Raw genomic sequence first — 19,981 nt, 5'->3', positions numbered from 1 at the left:
CTATTTAAGAATAAAGAAAAGGTTCAAATACTTTATTAGGAGAGGCAGGATTTGAACCTGCGAAGAAGGGTTTCCAACAGATTTACAGTCTGTCGCTTTTAACCACTCAGCCACTCTCCCGGGTTGCTTGGATTTAGACCAAAGCACACTTCTCGCCGGCACTGCCCAGTCCAGGATTTCAAAAAACTTTACTGCCCTGACGCACTTGAACGGAATTGATTGATACGTTATGAATCTCTCTTATTACAATGTTACGTTTTATTGGGTTCATATTTAGAATTCTGAATGTTCTATTCCTGCGAAATGTGTCATTTTTTTTGTTTAATATTGCATTTCTGTTCCTATTCATATGGGATTTGACTTTTAGATTTCTAGGGAATCTTTTATTCCTTTGTACTTTGCTATTTTTACTTTTGCAAAAAAGACTCCTAGAAAAAAAAACTATGAACCCCGCGATAGCTACAGTATATCCGCCCTTCATCAGATTGAGAATCAACCCCTTGACCTTTTCACGATCACGCCAAATCTTGGTCAATTCAATCCAAACCATTTTCCTGTCTAATGGTTTTAGCAAAATAATATTGGGTTTATGTGGCTTTGACAAAATAATTTTTGGCTCTTCCACTTTGGGGCTTTTGAGTCCTGCATTCGCCAAAACCATATTACGCAAGTGTAATAGTTTAATTAGATTCCTGCTTCCATCATAACTTATGTTTTCGTATTTTAACGGGTTCACCGAATATCATAGGGCGCCTTCGCGCAACGAAATAGAACTGAAACTATGCAGTTATCCTAGGCTTCAGCATTATTACATAAGCCTGGCTTCCGAACCGTACATGAAACTGATGGCCTCATACGGCTCTTCCCATTGTATCGAGCCCTTTCCTATTTAATCATGACACAAGGTTAGGCTTGTCTTAAGTTATGTAGAAAGGTCAATTCAATACGTAATCGAAATGATACATGCTCTAACACACATTACATTTATTATATACGATTTATCATTATCTACTACATTATTAAAAATTAATGGGTTTCCGCGTCGGCTTTAAAGCTTAAGGAAAAATCCCATTTTCAAAAACATACGGCTTGGCCGGCCCTCCTTTGGGGGAGCTTTTGAAAGTTACTCCGTTTCCCAACCGAAAGTCTGGACGCGAGCCATACTCCGTGGGGAGCGCGGCGAGCGTAGATGGCCTATCTTAGACAAAGCTATCAATAACTTACCCTTTTCGGACGTTCAAAAAGGCTCAATGGCGATCCCCAATCTGTCGTTGCCCTGCTCTCTCCCGCTGCTATGATGACGAGTCCTTAAGTATAATCAGCACTGTTAATTGTCAGGCCACGAAGCTTACACTCATTCATTTTTCATCTTGCGCTTCAAGCCTTCTGCTTCTACAGCTCTAAGGGCAGCCATTCCTTTGCTAAGGCTTGAAAGTCAGCTGAATATTTCAGCTATTGGCAGGAGGTCTTGACGATTTCTTTTTGCCTTTGATTGGAGTTTACATTACTAATATAATAGCGCTGGCTATTTTACAAGACCAACGGATCACACCGGGGAATAATGAGGCGAAGTCCATTTTGCTTTCCCTTATTCTTGTTTGGTCTTTTATTCCAAGCGATGTTTGTGATATTTATGATGGTTTGTAAAAAAAAGGTGCTTGTAAAATATTTTGTTATTTTTGCTATTCATCAAGCATTGTCTGCTAACAGGATCATAAGCTAATCAATATCACTTTTAGGTTACGGTGGCCAAAAATCAAGTTTCCTTGTTATGTTGTTATCCCGGCCAAGCAAAAACATAGCAACTATCCGTATCTATGACTTCGACATATGACTTTTTCTCAATAAGCAAGCTTTTGAATAGAAAAAGGTTGCTTATTGAGATCCACTTTTCTTTTCCTTGTCCGGAACAGATACTCTTTCCTAACGAACTCTTACAAACCAGAAATTTTGTGACTTTTGCCCCTATACTATTCACTGAGGATAGAGGGACTTGAATCCTCACGGTTCTGCAAAAACTAACGGTTTTTCCTTAGTGTATCCGACAATCGGAAAATAAGGCCTAAAATAAGCAGGAATAATGCCGGCAAATAAACAATAATAAGGCCAGGTTTTTACAATGTGTATTTGCAAATAAGGCCAGCTTTACTGGTTTTTCCAACGTGTATCCGGGAGCATTACAATCTATCCGTACTCTCGTTTCCACTTATTTACCTTACTTTATCGCCTCCCAAAGTTGCAAAGATCATCCTATCCATTGCAGCACTATTGGCGCCCGACTGTTTGCCTTTACTTCCGTCCGAAGCCGCACCATGATATGGCAAAAGCGTGATGGCTATTCTCGTTGTTTCCAGGATTTTCTGGTTCCCCGCAAATGAAATAACTGGCACATTAGGATGTATGAACATAGTTCTATTGACTGAAACTTATTAACGTACATGGTTAATGATTAGATCTAAAAATGTTGGCGCAGGTGAAGAAAGCGGAAAAAATACTAGATCAAAGATAAAAGGATCCCACCCATCCGCTCTGCATCTGAAACAGAATTACTTCCGAGCCTGAGCATAGCGATAGGTATGCTAAGCGGTTCGGTGTGTTTCCGGGGGAACAGTGATGGAACTGGTTGTTAGACCCCTGGACAACTGGTATTCTGGACTTGGGGATAAGGATGCAACTATCATAAACTTTATGGTGGAAAAACCTGATAGAATGGAATGTGCAAAGTGGATCTATTGGTACTACCTATATTACACTTCCTTGGGGGTGAACGGAGGAGCGATTCAGATCACACACCAGCAAAGGATACTTACAAGTCGTACGGCTTGGTTCCGTTTGGTTACCGATGGACCCGCAACCTGCTGCAGCAAATTTCATGCGGAAGACTAGACCGCCCATGCCCTATTGATTCGAGAAAAACGGGAATCGAACCCGCGGCTTCTGATATGACAAACCAGCACTCTAACCAACTGAGCTATTTTCCCACGCGTAATCAATGGCTACAAATAAATTATCTGCCGACAGAATTCTCAATCAGCATTAAAATGCCCATAAACTGGCTCAAACAAAACTATCGCAGATAAGTGGCCTAAAATAAGGAACAAAAGGCAAACTTATATCATATTAGCGTTTAATTTGAAACTTTCTATTTGCCATTATCCCAGCTATGTCCTTAATGAAATTTCGTATATTCCTGCACTTTACATCCCCTAAGACAGTTGGCTTAGAGGTATAGAGCAGGCAGCAAAATGCAAATGTTTGTTATGTCAGATCAAGCCAATTAACGCTTTCTCCATTCACCACATCAGCAGGTAGCCAATATCTGTTAATTGACGCCTTCCCGGCTTTTCTATTAGAACTTATGTCAAAAAAACCCTTTCCCCGGCTTCGTTTCATGGGCCAATCGTCTGAATTGACGTAGCCATACAATAGAAAATATTAGCTGCAAAGATACAATCGGAGAGTTCCCACATGACATAGAAACTTCCATTCGAAAAAATAAAACTGATACAAAAGCAAATTCCAATAAGGTCTTAGTTAAATAATCAGTCATGATTCCATTAATCCTATAATGTCAAATAAATGTTTTTTTTTTGCAATTAAGTCTAGCGATCAAATCGCATAAATTTCTTGATCTTAATGCTCTCAAGAAAATGACATAACGTATCCGATATCATTCCAGGCGGTACTCGTGCAGCAAAAGCATTTCATCAAAACCTTTGGGTCTAGTGAAGCCTGGATTATCCTTGTCTCTTAAAAAGCAGTAATACTATGCAATTTGATAGCAACTTTAGCGATTTCAATTAAAAACAACATGGACAGGCTATTAATATTTGATTGTTTAAGGCCTATTGGCTTTTATGCGAATCTGAATGGCTTTATCGGTGGGTTTTCGAGCCTTTCTAGCTGGTCTTTGGGCTTTTTTCGAATGAATGATTGTTTTCGTAATCGATTAACGGAATGGATTTGTAAACCATACGGAATCACTATTTACGGAAATAGGATAAGTAACTAATTTATGCAATTCCTCCGGAGAGATGGAATCTATCAGAGATACAATAGAGATTCACGATCGATTGGCTTCGGATATAGCTATAAAATCTTTACGTACATTCAGTACAACTAAACTATCTGGGATTTCGCGTGTTATCAATCCTTCAAAGCATTTCTACATCTTTAAGAAACGTGGACTGGAATGCGGGCGTTCTTCACGTCTCATATGTGTCCAATTGGTTGAGAAACCACCGATCCATTTGGAATTGATACAACTTGAATTAGTCTTTCCCGCCACTCTCTTTATCATGTCGTTATATAAAGAATCAGTATTCATTAACAATAAATGGCCATCTTTACAGGTAATGGATCCAAGCGCATTACGAGCAATCCTTAAGGATAAAAATGTTTTCTACAAATCCACAATAGCTCTTCCGTGCCGTTACTTTGTAATGGCAATTTCCTAATTTTTGTATTTTCCGTACAGCTTGTAGCCTTTATTTCAAGCAATTCTTGTATAGCTTGCATTCATTATTTCCCATTTCTTGTAAGGCTTGCAATGGCAAGAATTGGATTAGTAACGCTACAAATAGAATTAAGAGTTTCGGGTTAAACATTTCCAGTATTCATAAGTTATGTTGTCTAATTGTTGTCTTAAGCTTTCTTTCGTTAAGTAATTTCTGTGAAAATCGTAATTTCATTGCCGAACATCCCAAAGAAAGGAAAAATCAAAGAAAAACTCGCATCAGAGTTGTTTTTTTTCGTTTAATTACCACATAGAAATCTCTCTTCTAATTAATATTAATAATAATAGAATAATATTTGGGTATATAGCTCAGTTGGTAGAGCATTGGACTTTTAATCTAATGGTCGCAGGTTCAAGTCCTGCTATACTCAGAAGCATTAAAACATTAAATGCTTTAGGCAGATGGTACCGTCTAATGGAGATTATTATGCCATGATAATCTCCAATCCAGACCGCCCTTTTGTGAAAAAGGGCAAACATGAGCTCATCCCTTCGTTTAACCGCGATAAAGAAAACAAAAGATTCAAAAAAAACATAATGGCAAATCATTTTTTCCTTTGTTTCTTTTAGGGAGTGAAAAGACAAAAAATTGGTCAGGGATTTTCGGAAGAAAAAAATACTATTACTATCAGAATTTACGATGTAATTTTAATGTCATATAATGGAGGCTGACCTTCAATTTCATATCTAAATATCATTGTAGAATTATTTGCTTTTATCCATTAACGTCAGAAAGTTTAAATCGCCCAGCAGGTCATAAAAAACTTAGCTCAAGCAAAGCAAAGAAATAAACATTGCCAAACAAAGCAATAAAGCGCAAGGAAATAAAATGGTTTAAGTTGACTCAAATTAAAAGAATTGCAATTAATACCTTACTCGTCTATTCGTTTCTTATCCATTTTTGCCAATTAAATCAAATAACAAAATCCCATAAAACGAAGCAAAAAGTAGTTGCATTGGGCTCATTTTGAAATTTGATTCTATGATTTAAAACTATATAAATGTTAACTCGTTTGCGTAGTTTTTCATCTTTCAATTATACCTATCTATTTTTCTCCGTCTCTGCATAGCTATGGATACATATTTGGCTTTAGCGCTCCATTTACTTAGTTTATTCCGTTAAAACTTACTTTCTTTCAAATAAATACGAACTAACATGGCGAGAAAAATTTCATCCCTTTCCTCTATATCAATCACATAGTGAACTTTATGAGGTTACTTTCCAAAGGAATGGCTTCAAATTCTGAGAATGAGAAGATAGGAATTATTATGTTCAATAATGATACCGTCATTAAAAAAGAAGATATGGTTAAATACACTGGATTTTTTATGAATGTTCCTATGGAAAAAGCCATGTCAAGTTACATTTTTTTAGCATTGATGGCTCAATTGGATAGAGTGCCTGGCTTCGAACCAGGTGGTTAGAGGTTCAAGTCCTCTTCGATGCACACGCAAGACACATCGCTGTCTATTCTTAGTTTTGGCCCTCAAAAGCCTTAATTACTTTGGTTTACTTACTTATTAATCTATATGTCTATTCGATGCGAAACCAACGATTTCAGGTCCAGGGGCTTTTTTGTTTGTTTTTTACCTGTGCCATTAAGCATTAGGGATATTTGGTAGTTGATTTAATGTGGAAACAAGAAAGTAAACCTTTGTGAAATGAGGAAATTCAAAGCTAGCCCAATGCACATCGACAGGAAAGTTTGGTATTTTGACGTCGACTGTTTGTCTTTTAAAGGTACGTGAACTGGGTTTAGAACGTCATAGGACAGGCCCATATTCAGTGCAGGCGTTAAAGCAACTATTTGTTTTTTATGCCGTTCTAATAAATAAAAGAAAAGTAGTTTTTTAAAAACCAATCCTCTCGTACCCCTTAAGCAATGTGGCAGAGAACCTTTTTTGTTTATATAGTGTCTTGGCCGGGTGCTTGGATTTGGACCAAGCACGCTTCTCTAGCTTTCATAGCCTAGTCTGAGATTATACTGTTTGATACGAAATGATCGTTTCCGACTTGCAGACGTCGTATCTTCTTTTATTTCGTATCCGCTCTCTATATCCACTGGTTTATCTAGGCATATCGTCGGTTATTTTATTTCTATGCTTTCCTACCCACGTAACATTACAAAAGGTGCAGCAACGGCGACGATGTGACAGGATGGAGTTAGAGGGAAAGAGCTATGGAAGTAAAAAGAATTCCATTCCAAGGGAAAGAAAATATCAATAGCCTATCCTTTAAGCACTCGTGAGAAACCCATCTCTCCTAAAGAACACGTGTGAGAAATATTTCTTTTTAGCAATTTCGTCGTCTGTAAGGCTTTGACCATTCTATGCAACCACTAAAAAGCTCTGGAAACACTAGAGTATAAAAAGAAAACACCGAGATGAAAACATTCTCTAAGAACCACATCCCGTTCTTCTTAGATAGAGGATTCGCCTTATCCTACGCCATCATGTGAAAGTCGTTTTCATAGTTTAAGGATCCAACCGATTCTAGACAATCCCTTTCTATATGGCATAACATAAAAGGTGCTATAAAAGACACGTAACCAACCAAATTGCGTGAAATGGGTAAATTGATCCGGTTAGGGCATTTTCTGGAACTTCGAGAAAAATCATCCGAGGTTATGGTTTTTGCCCTCTTCATATCTATAGAAGTTAAAAGTTTTTGTTTACTTACTTGTAACTATTTTATGTCATTAGATTATTGTCTTGTTGCTTTACTTTATTGGGCTCATTAAAATAAACTTTGAGATTTTGGCTTGTTTTGAATACCCAACCTTCAAGATTCTTATAATGTTCCATCTTCTTACCAAAGATACAAAAATAATTTCACTTACCCATTGGTAAAAGGAAAGAAAGGATATAAGGGAATGAAAGCTGTTTTCCATAAGAAAATCTAAAAGCCCTCAAACTCTGCCTTTAGTGGCTCACCGGCCAGCATTCTTAGTAACACAACTGCTTTAGCATATTGTAGTCCAGTGACTAGACTATATGCCATTATCTCGATTGCCTTAGAACATCCTGGAAACTTGAAAAGTAAAACTAAGCGAAAGGAACTTTTCTGCAAAACGGAAACGGTTCTTTGTTTTAACGACGTCTCGGTTAATCGTTTTGGTCCTATCTTCAGTTACCATTAGCTAATCATAAGCCCTCTTTGGTAAGGAAACAGACGGAACGAAAAAAGCTTAAACCCTTAAACATAAACCGAGAGGCAAATTTAATATTACCTAAAGTTAACAAATATGGGCTTATCTATTGAAATCGGCATCCTGTAAAACTGAACCATATATTAGTAGGCTATAATGTAATTTTTTTTAGTAATGACTATGTCGTCATAAATGTAGTTATGAAACCACTTTCTATAACAGGCTGTTGACTATACAGCAAGAATGGTGTCATAATGTAAACATTGGTTAAGGAGAATAGGCACTGAGGGTTTGGCTGCCCAGACTTAGAGACTATAATATGATATAGTGATGGTTTAGACTTATGTACCGCCTTAATGAAACGGTATATAAAACGAATCCGTACACTAACTATCTGCAAACTTGTGACCAAAGTTTAATTGTTACATGATAAAATGTCTTAAGACAGTTATCTGTTGCCGGAGCAGAGTGCATACAAATGAAGTAACCTTAGGATCTGATTGTAGGCACTGTTTTGATCTGATTTGAGGAATCTTCTTTAAAACATTTAATGCTTATTTATAGAATGGGTAAGGAATATGTTAGGAAATGAAATTTCACATTGCAAAGATATGGTTTTTTTTAGCTGCCTCTCTTTTCAAAGCTAACTTTCTATCCATTCTTATACAATTTTATAAATAAAAAAAGCAACGACATATAGCCGTAGAATGGTCACTGACTTGCCTGTAAGAGCACTTACTTTAAAGCACCTTACAATGCAACGGCAAAATCTAAAAAAAAATTTATGCGAAACTCAAAAAGGACAAAGTTTAAAAGATACTGCAAGTTGATCAGATTAATTTTCAGCGTTTTTACCGGAATCATACAAAGAGAGTATCGTGCATGAAGGAAAAAACGGAAAGTGGAATCCTATAGAGTCATTTAGTAGACGTTTTTGTCGAAACAATGAATCTTCTGTCTTAAAATGAAGTCTTTGATCAATTTGAACTCAAAAACAAAAGAAATGTTCTTTCATAGGATCAAAAATACACTCGAGACATTTCAAAGGGAAATTGCCATATATCCTAATATAAGAGGCCTTATGGTTAATGTTATATAAATCTATAGGTATTTTCTATAAAACATAAGTGAGCTGCTTTTTCCTCCTCTTCAAATAATGATCGGGGCCATTGACGGGATTTTTTCTTATCTGTTCGATCGGTCTGGCAGTTAAAGTCTTTTCAGTGCCAAAAGTGATGTATGGTTTAACCCTAGTAACCTTTAGTTTAATTAGAAAAATGATTGAAGACGCCAATATAGGTTATAAGTTTGGTTAAAAAAAGAAGCAATATTAGTTACTTTCATTAAAATAAATCACCCATTGCAAGATGGAAACAAATTAGCTATTCTTTTCACCTATCTTCTGGCCTTTAAATGTAAATTATGGCATTGCTTAGATCTTATCACATGATCTAGTGCCTTTTTATTGGCTTTTTCTGTATAGAAATTAATCTTTTTGTGTCTTATGTAAACCATAGCATTGCAATTAATTAACTAGGCAGCCCATGCATAGTTATTGGGCGTATGAAAGTTTTTGCTTTGCCGTAGTATGGATAATAAATATTCAATTACGAAACTAAAGTATTTTTTGGCTTTGCTTTTTCCTTTAGACGGAACATTATAATATGCTTTTACTTAATTACGCAGCCTCTATTTTCTAATACCTATCAATATTTTGTGCGGTAAGAAAAACACTTTTGCAGGAATGAACCGTTTTGTTATGAGATGGCTGTTTTCCATAAACCATAAAGATATAGGCACTTTATATCTCATTTTTGGTGCCATGGCTGGAGTAATGGGTACATGCCTTCTAGTATTAATCCGTATGGAATTAGCATAACCTGGCCATTAAATCCTTGGTGGAAATCATTAACTTTATAATGTGTTAATAATCGCTCACGCCTTTTTAACGATATCCCTTTCGGTTACGCTGGCGATGATAGGTGGATTTGGCAATTGGTTTGTTCCGATTCCTATAGGTGCACCCGATATGGCATTTCCGCGATTAAATAATATTTCGTTTTGGTTGTTGCCGTCTTCGCTGTTGCTTTTATTAAGTTCAGCTTTAATAGAGGTAGGTAGTGGCACTGGGTGGATGGTTTATCCCCCTTTAAGTAGTATAACAAGTCATTCTGGAGGAGCTGTCGATTTAGCCATTTTTAGTCTTCACCTATCAGGTGTTTCCTCTATTTTGGGCTCTATTAACTTCATAACTACTATATTGAACATGCGCGGACCTGGAATGACCATACATAGATTACCTTTATTTGTTTGGTCTGTTTTAGTGACAGCATTTCTACTTTTATTATCTTTACCTGTATTAGCAGGTGCGATTACTATGTTATTAACCGATTGGAACTTTAATACCAGCTTTTTTGATCCTGCCGGAGGGGGAGATCCTGTTTTATATTAGTATTTGTTTTGGTTTTTTGGTCATTTAGAGGTTTATATTTTGATATTGTCGGGATTTGGTATTATTAGTTACGTTGTTTCTACTTTTGCTAGAAAACCTGTCTTTGGCTATTTAGGCATGGTATATGTTATGATTAGTATTGGAGTTTTTGGATTTATTGTTTGGGCTCATCATATGTTTACCGTAGGGTTAGATGTGGACACATGTGCTTACTTTATAGCGGCCATTATGATTATTGCTGTGCCTATTGGAATTAAAATTTTTAGTTGGATTGCTATCATGTGGGGAGGTTCAATATAATATAAAACATCCATGTTATTTGCAGTAGGTTTTATTTTTTTGTTCACTGTAGGAGGACTTACTGGTATAGTTTTGGCTAATTCTGGGATAGACATTGCTTTATACGATACTTATTATGTGGTTGCACATTTTTATTATGTATTTTCTATGGGAGCTGTTTTTGCTTTATTTGCAGGATTTTACTACTGGATAGGTAAAATATCTGGGTTTCATTATCTAGAGACTTTGGGTTAAATTTATTTTTGGATTACTTTCTTTGGTGTAAATATGACTTTTTTTCCAATGCATTTTTTAGGGCTTTCGGGTATGCCCCGTCGCATTCCCGATTATCCAGATGCTTACGGCGAATGGAATGCTTTAAGTAGTTTTGGCTTTTATGTCTTTGTATTGGGGATCTTTCGTCTTTTTGTAGTTGTTCTTAAAACTCTGAGTAGCGAAGACAAGTGTGCTTCGAGTCCTCGGGCTGGTGAATAAGATTCAACCACACTGGAATGGATGATATAAAGTCCTCCGGCTTTTCATACTTTTGGAGAACTTTCGGCTATAAAGGAAACCAGTCCTGAACAACCGCCATCACCAAATGGAACATGCCCGGATGGCTTGCCATTTGCGGTTATGCAAATCAATTTGGCGTTCGATTGTGTATCCTTATCGCATCGGGTCTTCCCCAAGTAATGATAAGCTTGGTGCTACTACGTGATTGCCAAATCTTTAGGGTCAAATTTGACATAAGAACAAACCGTCATTAATATATGATAATAAAAATAAACGAAAAAACCATGCTACTTTTTGACGTCTTTGCGGGCTTGAGTTTAGTTTTTACTATTATGGTCATATGTGCTAGAAACTCTGTCCATTCCGTTTCCCTTCTCATCCTCGTTTCTTGCAACACTTCTGGTTCACTACTTTTGTCAGGTCTTGAGTTCTTTGCTATGATCTTTTCAATAGTTTATATAGGTGCTATTGCCGTATTATTTTTATTTGTAGTGATGATGTTAGACATTAAAATAGCGGAAATTCATGAAAATATATTGCGCTATTTACCGGTAGGTGGTACTATTGGATTAATTTCTCGGTTAGAAATCTTTGTCATTCTAGATAATGATTACATCCCAGTATTATCTAGCCATTCAAATACAATCTATCCAAGATATACAGTGTATGCTGAAAAGATATAAGGCTGGACAAATTTGCAAGCATTGGGCAATTTACTTTATACCAATTATCTGGTCCCGTTTCCAGTGTCTAGTCTTATTTTGTTAGTAGCCATGATTGGAGCTATAATATCAACTATGCATAGAACTACGAAGGTTAAAAGACAGGATGTGTTCCAACAGAATGCTATAGATTTCTGAGAAACTATCCACAAAATACGCTGAAACAAGCAAATATAAGGCATTGTTGTTAAAGCTTCTATTGAAGGGGCAGGCTTTGCCTCCCCGCGGGACTGTATGCATATAAACCAAAGAATTTAATGAATAACATGAATTCTCTTTCTTGCTGTCAGAAATTAATTAATATTTTAGAAATATATAATTCTATCAAAATATATGATAAAGAATGGTCAGATGTTATTCATAATGCTTTTTGTCTTTTTCTTAACTATGAGAATATCATGGCTACTGGCCAACATTATCAAGGGATTAGAGAATGGCTTCAGTTGGCAAATGATCTAATAGTTAAGAAATTTGGCAATCGGAAATATTATAGAAGTAACTGCAGAAGATAAAAATAAAGCTAAAATCTTTGTTGATTGAAATGGTTTAGCTAGTCGGGTTCTCATGGATTCTGAATCTATTGAAAAGAGTTTACAAGTTGGTCATGTTATCAACCCGTCCCGAAATATCTTCTACGCGAATACAATTCTATTTATCAAAACACAACAGATTTATATGCAAAAATAGAGAAAATACCTATAGATATAATTCTCCTTGAGAATAATGAGTTAGGAATAGGAATTCGTCAAAACTTAACGGATATAAATACTTCACTCAGAGATTTAAGGGATTCTATTATACTTCATCTATATCGTGGATGACAGGTTTTTTCTAATTTTTGTAGTCGTGTCTGTTTGCTGTTCGTAGTGGCATATTTGCAACTTGTTTATTTTTTTATGTGATAACGGAGTTAACCCTTTGGGGTGGATAATTGACTTTATTTTACCTTTATTGTTTGTAGTTTTTTTGTATGAAATCCTTATTGGCCAGGCAAATCGGATGGTTTTGCTAACTAAAACCAATACCTTAACTTATAGACAAATATGCATTAACCCTTTAGCTTCTACATTTCTAAGAAATAAAGCCAATAATATGGCAAAACGAAACCTCTTAACTTTCATGCCTAAAGGAATTGCGGAAAGGGACAAATTACACTTTTGGTAAATGATAACCCTTTGAAACAAATAATAGTCGTACAGAGCTGAAGTAAAAGGATTCGAACCTTTGCTTGTTGGTATCAAAAACCAATGCCTTACCACTTGGCGATACTCCATAGAAAGGTAACCCAAAAAAAAAGGCAAGGCCAGAGACGAAAAAATTGAGCTTCCATCACAAATATGGGCTTAGCAGGATTCGAACCTACAATATTGCCGTTATGAGCGGCACGTTTTAACCATTCAAACTATAAGCCCATAGCGCACTATCAATTCGATCAATTTGTCACAAGCAATGGAACGAACTTAAAGTCCTTTTCATAAACCAACTTCATAACCTATTTGGCTAGCTTTAATCATTAATACATGCTTTGTTGAGTAATCTTAGATAATAATATCAATGGTTTGTCTGCCATTCCTATAGCAGTTTAGGTAGCTTAGTTGGTTAGAGCAAAAGACTGAAAATCTTTAAGTAAGTGATTCGAGTCCGCTCCTAAGCGACTATGACCACTGAAATTAGATTCAACGCTAATGATACGCTAGACACAACCAGAACTTCAAATTATGGAACCAAAGTGACAAGACAGTATCTTTAACCATACCGACTTTAAGTTACTAATATGGCAACCAATAAATGGTTAAGATATGGAGCAGAGCCTAATTGTTTCTGTCATCATATGCTTTTATGTTCAAGCCAGTGGTTTCAACCGGGAAAGTGATTATTGGTCTCTTACGTGATTTAATAGAAATACTATTTGCTTGCCTGCTTAAAGGTCGCTAATAGCTTTTATGAAACAAAAGTATTGTTTCAAATAAGCTAGCTCAACAACAACTCCGCTATACTATAGCCATAAAAGTAATAATCCAGTATCCGTTGCTGTGACCAAGCTTAATATCTTTTAAGCCTATAAGCTCATAACTAATAAATGTCAATAAAGTTACATCGAAAAGGCCAACGCTAAGGAACTTCATTTCAATGTTAACAAACAATAAGGTTAAGAACCTTTTGTACACAGCTCGAAGCTATAATGGGGTTACATCCTAAACAATGCTCTGTTTAATCAGCTGTCTAAATAAAGGCCCTAATCAACCGCTATCCTTTTATATACAGAAATAAAATATCGAAATGGCATACCCTATGTAATGCGAAATGACAAAACTTTTGGCTACGTTAGGACGGCATGTTTTCACCCGATCTATCTTTTATAGTCTAAATCATTGGTTTCTCTTATGCGTAGATCAGCTTTAAGGAATATCCGAAACGATCGTAACGGAAAGTAACGCTCTTTTTTTTACACACACAGGAGTATCCCTTATTCATATCATTTCAACTTACTCTCTTTCACTTATCGGTCTGAATCTGGGTTAGGGAGTGCTTTTAAGGCCATAACGCCTTTTTCGTATCGCTTCCATATACGTGATTTTGACATACTTTTTTGTTTCCCTTACCTAGTTATTTGAAAACTAATTTACCGAGCATGTGTAATAATAAGAGACAACAAATTCGTCAAAGCAAATACCCTTTTTTTCAAGTACGTAATAGTGGCTCCCCTTTGAGTTAGAGACCCTATTTCTACCACTTAACAGGTACCGTCTAGGTTTCACATTTTGGGAATGTTACGAGGTTTTCTTTGAGAGAAAATTTTAAGCTGCTTTGTTTCCTCTCAATTTGCCCCACGGTTACATGGAGGCAACCCATGGATAACTACAATGGGGGCAATTTTATTATAGCCTTATATGAAACTTACTATCGGAGATTCCTTATTTTATATAGTCATGCATGGATTAAGCAACTAGCCAATACTTTTTTTTTCAGTGCCAGGATCCTAATTTCGCAGATGGCAGATCGTTTAACCATATGACATAGCCACATTATGTACATACTATAAAGCTCGTAGGCTAGCTTTCAGCCAACCCATTTGCGTAATGTGGGCTTTTTAAAAACTTATTTCTAGCAGGACTATCCGGATCTCCTTGGCAAGGTTCCTTCCTTGAGCTACAAACAATGGCCACAATGATTTCATCAAAAATGCCCTTTAGCTACTAGTAAAATATCATTAAAATAACAGATAAAAAATAGGCTAATTAACGCATATATGAGATTTTTAGCTTGTATCTTCATCTTTCTGGAAGAATCCATCCAGCCACAGGTTCCCCTACGACTACCATGTTACGACTTCACCTCAGTTACTGACCCAACCATAATATGTAGCGGAAACACCTTTAAAACTAAAGTGAATTACACTTAACGGAAGCATAATGCACTTTACTAATAAGTGATCCCTGCTCAATGCTTCAGGCGGAGCCAATTCCCAGGGTGTGACGGGCGGTGTGTACGGGGCTCGGGTACATATTCACCGCGGCATGCTGATCCGCGATTACTAGCGATTCCAACTTCATGTCCTCGAGTTGCAGAGAACAATCCGAACTTAGACAATCTTTACGGATTCGCTCCACCTTACGGCCTTGCTTCCCATTGTAATTGCCATTGTAGCACGTGTGTAGCCCAGCTCATAAGGGCCATGCGGACTTGACGTTATCCCCATCTTCCTCCATAGTAAAACTACGGGCAGTTTTTCATGAGTGCAACACCCAATAAAAAGAATACCGTCGATCTCAAGCAACCATTGAGCTGTACGGCTGCTGATGAAAGACGGCATGGATCCTTTGTAAACAGCATGTCTTAGCAACATGAAACAAGGGTTTCGCTCGTTATAGGAGTTAACCAAAAACGTCTCACGACACGAGCTGACGACAGCCATGCAGCACCTGTACGAATTTTTATCTTATCCCGTTAAGAACAAGTACACTAGTTCATATGTCAAATGTGCATACGCCAAGTGTTTCTATGTCAAGAGCTGGTAAGGTTTTGCGCGTTGTATCGAATTAAACCACATGCTCCACCGCTTGTACAAGCCCCCGTCAATTCCTTTGAGTTTCAGTCTTGCGACCGTATTCCCCAGGCGGAGTGTTTAACGCGTTAGCTGAGCTTCCGATCCGCAGACCAAAAACGAACACTCATCGTTTACGGCATGGACTACCGGGGTATCTAATCCCGTTTGCTCCCCAAGCTTTCGCACCTTAGCGTCAGTAGAGACCCAAAGAGCTGCCTTCGCTACTTCGGCGTTCCTTCGTGTATCTCCAGATTCTATCCCTACGCACGAAATTTCACTCTTCTCTATCTCACTCAAGTAAATTGGTTTCGTAAGCATTCCGCCAGTTGGGCTGGCGTCTTTAACCTTCGACCTAACTTACCGCCTACGTGCCCTTTACGCCCAGTCATTCCGAATAACACTTGCCCCCCCCGTCTTACCGCGGCTGCTGGCACGGAGTTAGCCGGGGCTTCTTCTTTAAGTTTTGTCACCATCGCACACTTGACGAAAGGGTTTTACAAGCGGTATTGCCATTCCTCGCGTTTGCGACGTTCTTCACTCACCCACGCGATATTGCTGGATCAAGCTTTCGCCCATTGTCCAAGATTCCCCACTGCTGCCTCCCGGCGGAGTCTGGGCCGTATCTCAGTCCCAGTGTGGCTGGTCATCCGAAAAGATCAGCTAAGCATCGTAGGCTTGGTTGGCCTTTACCCAACCAACTACCTAATACTACGTAGGCTCATCAAACAGCGCTTTATTATCTTCTCGCATAGCTTTATTGCTTGCGTTGCTTCGGGATCTAGCCCGAACTGTTTGGCAGATTCCTGCGCGTTACGCACCCGTTTGCTACTTTTTTTTCAATTATTCCATAAAACTGGAACAGAAATGACATCCAACTTACATGTGTTAAGCATATCGCTAGCGTTCATTCTGGGCCAGGATCAAGCCCAATTTTTTAGTGAATTTCTGCCATATGAGGCAGGTTGATGATGATTTCTTAGTAAGTTATTAGCTTTTACTAACAACCGTAAGCGGAACGGCCACTGGCAAGGCGAATCATCTTACATTCCGGATACCAAAGATTGTTATTATACAAGAATTCTTGTATCGCTCATGCAGATCTTCCATCTACCGGAAACCAAAGGATTCATTGCAGGAGAGTAAAGTATGGCTGAAAATAGAAGGAATTGACGAGAAGCTAACGCTTTAGGTAAGTACGATAGTCATTACAACTGTTTTTATTGGTTTTTTAGTGGCTTTTCTCCTTATTGGTTTTTGATATAGTCTCCTGAACTAGTGCTTTCCTCGGAACCAATGCATTTAAAAAACGATGTATTTACTTTCAAATAAGATTGACTATATGAAAGACATATTTGATATGATTTTATCATTGCCAGAACCTATGCATTTACCATAGATAATATATTTACTGAAACCAGAACCCATGCATTTATCAAAAACATAGCCAATGCATTTACCGAAACCATAACCAATGTATTTGTCCCATTTAACTCTTATAAACAGTTTAATTAGAAACATCTTTTTTTATTAAGAAAGAAATATGGTACAATGCATTTACCGAAACCATAACCAATGCATTGGATCTTCTTCTTTTTCTTTAAAAACAAATGTCCTTTGGTTCTTTCTTATCCCTTTTTCACATTGTTATACATATCCATCAACAGCTTATTAGTAAGTATTATGAGATAGAGAAACAGTCCATCAACACGTTGAACATTATGAAACAGTCCATTAACTTATTTATTGGTAAGATATAGAAACAGTCCATCAACATATAGACCATCATAGCCAGGATCAATTTCAATTTTTTTTGATTTTTCGATGAAGAACAGAGGGATGGAAAAAATTGCTGAAAACCGAACGATTTTGCAATATCTTCCATATGTCACAAGATGGGATTATTTAGCTACTATGTTCACGGAAGCAGTAACCGTGAATGCGCCAGAAAAGTTGGCGAATATTCAAGTACCTAGAAGAGCTAGTTATATCAGAGTGATTATGCTTGAATTAAGCCGAATAGCTTCCCATTTATTATGGTTGGGTCCCTTTATGGCAGATGTTGGTGCCCCTTCTTTTACACATTTCGAGAAAGAGAAATGATTCATGATTTATTTGAAGCTGCCACGGGTATGCGAATGATGCACAATTATTTTCGCATCGGAGGGGTAGCCGCAGATTTACCCTACGGGTGGGTAGACAAATGCTTAGAATTTTGTCACTATTGCCTACCAAAAATTAACGAATACGAACGACTCATTACGAATAACCCAATCTTTCTTAGACGGGTCGAAGGAATCGGTTTCATCGCAAGAGAAGAGGCTATCAATTGGGGATTATCAGGTCCAATGCTACGAGGTTCGGGAATTCAATGGGATCTAAGAAAAGTGGATCATTACGAATGCTACGACGAATCGGACTGGAAAATCCAATTTCAAACAGAAGGAGATTCTTTGGCTCGTTACCGAGTACGGATCGGAGAAATGAAGGAATCTATAAAAATTATTGATTAGTGAGGAATACCATAAAAATCTATTTGCTAATAAATTCAACTGAGTATAAATTCAGAGTATGAATACAATGGATACCTAAATATGGATTGAGTAACAAAAATGAAAATATCAAGAATTCTTTATCGACACGATGCACACTGATACAGAAAAAATATTTGCTTATATTTCTTTGTTCATGCTTTTCTTCACTACTTTGTCTGAATGGGTCTATTCAATTGGCAAATCTAAAAAGCTTGAAAGAAATTTCAGTCATAAGAGCATGGTAATCGCTTTTGCGTGCACAACTGCCCTTATGATTACTCGTTGGATAGATTCTAAACACCTGCCACTAAGTAACTTATATGAATCACTTATCTTCATTTCATGGAGTTCTTCCTTAATTTATTTCATTCTTGCTCTTAAAGATCGGGATGGTTGGTCAAGCACAGTTACAGCATCGGGTGCCACATTGATCCATGGATTTGCAACTTCAGGTCTTCCCGGGGGGATGGAACGACAGACACGGTTGATACCCGCCTTGCAGTCGCACTGGTTAGTAATGCATGTGAGTATGATGTCATTGAATTACGCAACCCTGTTACGTGGATCTTTGCTAGCAGTGTCTCTATCAATTATTTATTCCAGTTCCAAAAAAGAATGTTCCGTACTTGCTTTCAACCGCAATACTATTCATTTGATATCCACTTGGTGTATAGCCCAGGATTTTTTCAAACCAATAGGAACAAAAAATGATGCTGTAAAAGAATCTTTTTTTCAATTATTTCTAAACCTAGGTAAGTACCAGTTGGTTAATCGGATGGACCAATGGATCTACCAAATGATTAGTTTAGGATTTTCTCTTTTAACTATTGGTATTCTGTCCGGGGCAGTGTGGGCTAACGAGGCATGGGGATCTTATTGGAGCTGGGATCCTAAAGAGACTTGGGCACTGGTGACTCGGTTAATATATGCTACTTATATTCATGCTAGAATGACTAATGGTTGGAGAGGGCAAGTACCCGCTGCAATAGCATCCATAGGATTTCTCTTGGTTTGGATCCGTTTCTTAGGGGTTAATCTATTGGGAATTGGTTTGCATAATTACGGCTGGTTAGTTTAGAAACAGTGAAAAAGGTTGAATTAATCAGATTATTGAATTAATCAAATAATTTGATTAATTCAATAATCTGATCTGGTTACAAAAGAGTTTTGTGTGAAAATTGAATGCGAGCAGTAAACAGGTGAGGATGCTACGTGGCAGTAACAATGAGATGGGCACTGGCAAAAGCATAGTATGCTAAAAAGAATATATAGGAAATCTTATGGGGAATCCTAAGTTAAGTGGATTCCCCATCAAAGTTTTCCATATATAAACATTTTTTAACAAAATTTTTATCCTCTATTTTATTGATTAAATAGTAATAGATAAAAAAAAATGAAAATGATACAACACCTTTCATCGCGAAATTATCGATCAAGGAAAAACAGTGACTACTTGGCTGTTCCACACGGGTAGAATCATGTTGGGGTACAAACCGATACCCAGAATCGGTAATAAAAAACAAATCAAAATGAAAATTTCTCTTGGTCCAATATCATTTAGGGACAAGTCTAAGTAATTAACTTTATTATAGCCAAAATATATTTTACGCAACATTGATGATAAATAAATAGGGGTTAATACTATACTGGTTGCTTCCATTGCAGTCACCAGTATTTTGAAAAAGGGGGAATAAGTTGTCTTGGTAACTATTCCTAGAAAAACTAATAACTCGGATACAAAACCGCTCATTCCCGGTAAGGCAAAGGA

General features: G+C 37.2%; 3 non-coding genes and 1 pseudogene across 3 annotated transcripts; 2 read left to right on the top strand and 2 right to left on the bottom strand.

The window, feature by feature from the left end:
- Positions 1 to 4,814: 4,814 nt before the first annotated feature.
- Positions 4,815 to 4,887, top strand: TRNAK-UUU (transfer RNA lysine (anticodon UUU)). Its single transcript has one exon. It is a non-coding gene; the product is annotated as a tRNA-Lys (tRNA).
- A 1,003-nt stretch (positions 4,888 to 5,890) lies between these two features.
- TRNAR-UCG (transfer RNA arginine (anticodon UCG)) lies at positions 5,891 to 5,964 on the top strand. Its single transcript has one exon. It is a non-coding gene; the product is annotated as a tRNA-Arg (tRNA).
- A 7,008-nt stretch (positions 5,965 to 12,972) lies between these two features.
- On the bottom strand, positions 12,973 to 13,046 carry TRNAM-CAU (transfer RNA methionine (anticodon CAU)). The gene has a single exon. It is a non-coding gene; the product is annotated as a tRNA-Met (tRNA).
- Positions 13,047 to 14,921: 1,875 nt separating this feature from the next.
- LOC148009057 (18S ribosomal RNA) lies at positions 14,922 to 16,613 on the bottom strand (annotated as a pseudogene).
- Between the last annotated feature and the right edge of the window lie 3,368 nt (positions 16,614 to 19,981).

This window comes from Lygodium microphyllum, unplaced genomic scaffold, assembly GCF_053477565.2.
Source record: "Lygodium microphyllum isolate KBCC unplaced genomic scaffold, Lygodium_microphyllum_v1.1.10 scaffold_42, whole genome shotgun sequence".
Lineage (NCBI taxonomy): Eukaryota > Viridiplantae > Streptophyta > Polypodiopsida > Schizaeales > Lygodiaceae > Lygodium > Lygodium microphyllum.
The sequence above is the reverse complement of the archived record's forward strand: the minus strand, read 5'-3'. Positions and strand labels throughout refer to the sequence as shown.